We start from the raw sequence: 7,343 nt of genomic DNA, 5'->3' as shown, positions 1-7,343 counted from the left end.
TGGTCGACCTGGCCCATTTTGCTTAGTCGACCACCCACACCCCCTCCCTAAATATTTTTATCCAAGATATGATGAATGATTAATTACTTTAAAATCAAAGAAAAAATGTGGATTTATTGCATGCATCTTTTAATACGATTCAGCAGAGTCCCTGAAGTTAATAACTAGATAATTGAATGGATGCAAATAACATTGTTTATACAACAATTAGGCTTTATAACTTTTGTTTGATTGATTGATTGATTAAATATTGTTTAACATTCCTCTCGAGAATATTTTACTCATATAGAGACGTCACCATTGCCGGTGAAGCGTTGCAAAAATTTAGGCCTATGCTCGGCGCTTATGGTCTTTGAGAAGGGAGGGATATTTATCGTGTCACACTTGCTGTGACACGGGGCCTCGGATTTTGCGGTCTCATCCGAAAGACCGCCCCATTTTATCGTCTCTTACGACAAGCAAGGGGTACTGAGGACTTATTTTAACCTGGATCCCCACGGGACAACTTGAAGTGCGATAATCATTAAGATTGTTTATCTAAAAAGTGTGCTAATTAATTATTGTAAAACATCGTTATTTAAGTTTATACATGTACACCAATTAATGTAAAACGTGTTTATCAATGTAATTATTGTGAAAATACATCGTTAAAACTTCCGAGCTGTCATCATAACTGCATTGTTGTACAATTTTGAAAAATTCAAAGGATCAAAGAATTGCTCAAAGCTTAGAGCCGGTCTTAAGAATGATCCGTTATTCTAACATTAGAGTTTATATGCCAGTGCTGTCACCAATAAACCTATAAATATAGTGATTTATGGTGATAAAGAAGGTAATGAGGTATATTATAGCTTTATAGTATTCAACAATTTCTATCTTGATGTAATTTGCACATTGTGTCATTTTGTTTGAATTCAAAGATTTCAATTACTTCTGTCCTTAGTAGTCAGGTATTCTATAGCAATTTATAAAAATTGTAATACTTGGAATTATCAATCGCGGCATTTCAAGGATTAGAAATATGTCTAAAATATACCTCAGCTTCCTGTATAACTTGATCTTCGTCGTGTTCTGACTCAGGCTCAAACATTGGCTTTCGTTTTAGTTTTATAATAAATTGATTCACAAATAATGAAAGGGGTCGAACAGCAGACATAGCCTATTTTAGCCCTCCCCCAACAGCAACATGCTCTTGTTATGTGATTTTCTTCATTTTCGGTATAAGTACAGTTTACACAATGTAAAACTTATACGGTACCAATTGTGACGCACCAGATGCGCATTTCGACAAATAATGTCTCTTCAGTGATGTTCAACCGAAATGTTTGAAATCCGAAATAACGATAACCTTGCTAGAGCAATCTCATATTATCTGAGGTGAAATTTATTCATTTGCAATGAACTATCATTACATACATATTGTATGTATACAGTAAAAATCATTGTAGAGATTCGGAAGCCAGTTTTAAAAACGTCTTCTTGTGATATAAGTAGAATACTATACATTTATTGCATGATAGTGAGGGAGATATGAAGATTTATTCACCCAAGAAAAATCATATTGCCCGAGGGGAATATGATTTTTCTTGGGTGAATAAATCTTCATATATCCCGAACATTCATGCAATAAATTGTTTATTATACCGAAACAAAGCAAGACTATAAAAGTACGTTTGAAATTGGAGTCTGCTCATCTAGATCTATACATTGTATGAGCTGATATCGTCCTAACGGTGACACCGCGCCGTCAACGTATTACGGTAGTAGGTACAAACAACGAAATACAGTGATATGATAACCAGGTTTTATTTTTCCATTCTCCTTCAATGCTAATTTACTTGCTTGTTTTTGTATTAACAAAAACCATACGATTCAACTGTGTACCATAGACCCGCATATTTTGTGCCTTACGAACTATGAAAGTAGAATGACTCGGACTTATTGTGACGTCACAATACACTTCGTCTACCTTGACGTTAAATTTATGGAAAATACATGAGGCTGCCCAAGCGGTAAATATGATAGGGATATATAATGTTTGAGAGGGAGATACAATCGGAACTCCTCGAATGTCTCGCGCACTCGACATAGATGTAGAGTGCACGAGACATTCGAGGAATTCCGATTGGAGGGAAATATGAAGTTTTGTCATCCCTGGCATGTGACTGTCTAGACCAATCAGATTACGCGTTGCATAGAATCCTCATACTGAGGTATAATAATATGAAATACTGTTTTTCACAAGAAGGGATGGTTGATTAATTTTTCTCACATTATCACCAGTGTGAGATCGACTTTACCCATGTGAGACAGCCATGTGTGATTTTTCTGTCCCACACTGCTGCGACGTCATTTGATTGTGACGTCATATATTTTCTATGATTTTCGTTACACGGTGAAGATTTACGTTACACGGTGAAGCAAAAATATTTAGCATTGTTATCTTTAAATTTTAATGTATATAGCTTTCTGTTGGACAACTTTGGTTTTTTTAGTTTACACTTACAGTGTAAACCATTTTCGGATACGCTCTTTCTGCCTATCTAATTAGATTTTGCATCGAAGTTCAAATGAAGATTTTGATAATTTAGAATTTTCTCAAAGCTCCTAAATTTATGCACTAAACTGTAGGTAAAATGTGAGAAAAATAATCCTTCATTATTAACTCGTGTGGGGTAGGGAAATTCCACCTCTGGAACAAGATTCGCTGTCTAGGACTCTGCAAAGCCTCGTCCTAGACTGCGAATCTTGTCCCCTCGGTGGAATTTCCCTATCCCACACTCGTACTAATGAAGGATTCTATTAATACTGCATTTACACACAATGACATGCTGAAATGATAGTGGGGGGATTATAATCAGGATTCTAATTATCTGATACTGCATTTACACTGTAACATGATGAAATGATACTCTGTGAGAAAATTAGAGGATTCTGAGATAATATCTACATACATTATATATCCACGTATTAAATATTTAAAATCGATGCATATTGATGATAGCGAGCCTGAACAGAAGTAAGTCAAGGATGGATGGTTGAGGTAACAATATTAGTAGATCGACATGTGATGAGTGACACATTGCATTGTGTATTAAAAAGCGGTCACCATTCACACTTTCGAACTGAGCGTTTGTATAGTCAACATCAGAGACGATTCTAAAATTCTTAAATCGTCAAAATGATTTGGAATGAATCATGCTTATAAAGAGGTGGTCATGGATTTCATGAAGTATTCAAACATTAAGCATTACGGTATTCTCGCCATTCTCGAAGGCTCCACAAACAGCCTGTAAATAACCCTGGTATTAAAAAACGTCCAGCGAAGCTGATGTTGTTGGTCAGTTTTTGTTGTTTTTTATACATAATGAAGTTACATGTAACACCTTGGAACAATAGTAAATGAATCACGTTTGAGTGTGATAAAGGTGGGTCAGCTTCTTTGCATACAAATGTGTGAGGACAAGGAACCTAAGCAAAACCCATAGAAAGAAAAGAAAAACAATGTTGGGAGAACATTTGGTAATTTCTTTTGTCATTTTCTTTTTTATAGGTGATACAAACACCTTCGAACTTCCCCGTTTGGGTTTGGGGTTGGTTTTAGCCTTTTCCTTAAACCTATTCACACATTCATCTATTGTGTCATCAAATATCCGTGTAAGAGTGGTTTAAAAGCTAGTAAATACGTGAATAATTTATCCGAATAGGCGCAGTTAAATCTTAAATATTTAATTAAAAGTTTAATTCTTTTCTCTACATAATACCAATGATTTTACATGTAATACTCTAAGAAAAACCCAAAGATTTTTAAACTATTATAATTGAGGAAGGGTCATTTATATAATATTGCACGCATCTGTATTATAATACTTACTCTACTGTGTAGTTTTACCTTTCTATGACGTGTGTGGGGAGTAAGACCTTGCAGGTAACAAGTATTTTCCGTTAGTATCAGAAATCACAACGAACAAAGACATAGTGATACAGAAAGGGGCATAGATTGGGTTTTGAGGAAAAATGCACACCACATTTACTTCAGCGTGAAATACAACATTATGAGGTCAAACTTCTCTTTGGTTGTTTTCCGCCACACTCAACAATTGTTCAGTTATCTGGTGGCGCCCAGTTTTTATTCGTTAAAGAGAGAACTCAGATACAATGTACCTGGGAAGAAACCTTCCGAAAGTAAACAGGGAAACTTTCTCATTTACCGGCGCTAGCGGGATTCGAACCCGCGCCGTTGTAATGATAATGCATAATTGTAAGACCGATTGTGTGAGCTTTGTCCTTTTTTGATTTCAAAGATAAACCAAGAAACAGTTTAGATTATTTTAGAGTCAGTTCAAGATTGATATTAGAATATGAGTATGAATATATAGCATAATTACATGTATCTAAAATCATTGATGCTTCAAATCTCAGAATGGTATAGATATAATGGTTTAAATTTCTTTCCATTTTCAGAAGAGTCCAATTTACGAGGTTATGTTTACATACCTGCGCTACACAAAGTTCTGAAGCTGATGAACTCATATTTGAGAACGTATGAGAACGCGGAATTAGACCGTCAGAGACTAAATGGTACTCTGTTTCCAATTACGTCACTAGAGCGTCAGATCTTTGCAGAGAAGATGTTTCGTGGTCAGTCTTACATTAACTGTAATTCATAACCATTGTATATGTTTATTTTAAATATACTTTTCAGTTCATAGAGACATAAAGGCGTATACATATACGCACGCGTAATTTCACGCACATATTTGGCGTGGGGATCTTGTACTTTGTAATATAAAACTGTTTTCCCGATGCATGTATGTTTTGTATATTGATGACACAATTCTATATTTTGAAATATATATTTAAAAAATCCAAATTTAGATCGTGCATAATATTCCAACAAACGTCTGGACGCTTTTGTTCAATATTTTTCTTTGAAGTAACGTCTAGACCTATCACATTTCTGATAAAGACACCGATTGGCTAGTTTAAAGAATAATGCACGTGCCACATTGAACCGAGCTCTTACAATATAAAGCATACATTATGCAATTACATAAAACCAAATTCAGTGGACAACATTGCGGAAACAAAAAAAGTGCTTTTGAACTTTTCCGAGGTTAACTGTTATGCAAGGTAAATATGACAACAAATATGACCCTCTATCTTCACCTACACTCGTACATGTATTTCTGGCAGAATACAATTGTATATATTTCATACAAACATGCGTGATATACGAGATCAGCACTATTGTAAACATTCCTTCTATGAAGAACGCCGTCCTGATGTTTTTGTAAATTCGTTTATCCAGATCTCGTGAGGAATAGTTTTCACTACAGAAATCGTTGAGAGGTTTGTGCGAGTACACGAAAACTTCGGGGTCATCCAAACGCGATGGTTAAACAGTAACCTCCATTGTTTTCGTAGATGGTAATGACCATTCAATTAAATCAAATGAGGCTTCATCGGAAATATTGAATAGAAGCTGTATAGAAACACAGAAATCAAATTTGATATCTACAAAAGTCAAAACATGGAATCGATATTGCAATTTTAATTAACTAATTCGATGTCTTCAAATCCACAACTTCAAAACGTGTGACTTTTCAATACTTTACACAACCATACCTCGCGAGAGATTGAAGACTATACTTTTGACATCATAGACAGTTGCTTCGTCAACAAAATTGAAAAACATAAATATTCATATCTAGTGATCAGTCATCCAAAAATTATTTTGTTGAACAACACTCTGATTCCGCGCACAAGTACTCTGAAACTGAAAAATAAAATATATTGGAGTTCCTTATTGACAGTGTCTTCGTAGTCTTTGGTGATCAGGTCCTCCAATAATATGTTGGAATTCCCATGGGCACGAACTGTGATCCTTTGTTAGCCGACCTGTTTTTTCATATTTTTTGAAGCAGAATTAATTTTAAAAAATCGTCTACGTGAGAAGACAAAATCTCTTACTGTGGCCTTCAGTTCGACATTTAAATATATCGACGACGTTGTATCTATTAAAGCTAATAATTTTCATTCATATGTGTATGTCGATTTGATATATTCTTGGGAACTTAAAATAAAAGAAAAAATACCACATAGTCTTCCACCTCTGCTTCATATTTATATAGTTTACTGAAAATAGATATTAAGGGCAAATTAACAACCCGACTTGTTGACAAACAAGATGATTTTATCTCCTCCGTCGTTAACTTTCCATATTTAAGTAACAAATTCTATTATCATCTATATATGGTGTGTCTTAATTGATTCGATACTCAAGAGCTATTTCTATGTATTATCAGTTTTTAAATCGAGTTAATGGTGTAGGAGTTCCAACACTCTCGTTTAAAGTCAGCATTTTGCAAAATCTGCGGTCGTTATAACGATCTACTTTGCCAATACAACCTATCATCGGGTGAAATGCTATTTAACATGTATTAAGCCGTTATCTGCATTTTGGTTTTGATTACGAATAACTCTTTACCTGATCAAGATACAGGGCTCATGTCAAGTGTGACCGGTCGACAGGGGATGCTTACTCCTCCTAGGCACCTGATCCCACCTCTGGTATACCCAGTGGTCCGTGTTTGCCCAACACTTTTTTGCATTGCATACAGGAATTATGAGATTGGTCGCTGTTTGTTATCTTCACATTTCATTCTTGATCATGATTCATCCCTTACAGCCGTCGTATGCCCCGTACCCACCGGACTGAATTCCAACCCTGTGACTAACAAGACTTATTACTTCAACGACACTGTATACTTTGTGTGTGTAACGAAGGTTTCACCAAGGAATCTGGGATGTCGTCACTTGTCTGTGGTGAAGATCAGACGTGGAATGGGACACCACTTAACTGCAAAGGTACATAGCATAATGGGATACATTTTTACAATACAACTTGGGTTATTTCCCCATAAATACGGAAGCGCATAATATATCGGGGTAGACAATACAAGGAAGATATAGAAAATTTACTATTTCTGATTTTGATTGAGAGATTATGTTTTATACTGTTTAACGTCCCTCTGGAGAGTTTTTCACTCATATGGAGACGTTTCCATTTGCGGTGAAGGTCTGCAACATTGTGGCACAATAAAGATCCCTCCCTGCTCAAAGGACGTAGGCGCCGAACATAGGCCTAAATTTTGCAGTCCTTCACAGGAATAGGTGATGCCTTTATGTGAATGAATAATAATCGAGAGGGACGTTAAACCATATATACAATCAATCTATCAAAACAAAATCACGATAGTTAACTTCTACAAACTTTATATTATTGAACTCTGAATCTCTGTATTACTAAAACGTTCAATTAAATTTTCTTATCATTTCAG

The sequence above is a fragment of the Ostrea edulis genome, chromosome 7 (assembly GCF_947568905.1).
Source record: "Ostrea edulis chromosome 7, xbOstEdul1.1, whole genome shotgun sequence".
Lineage (NCBI taxonomy): Eukaryota > Metazoa > Mollusca > Bivalvia > Ostreida > Ostreidae > Ostrea > Ostrea edulis.
Note: the sequence above shows the minus strand (reverse complement) of the source record.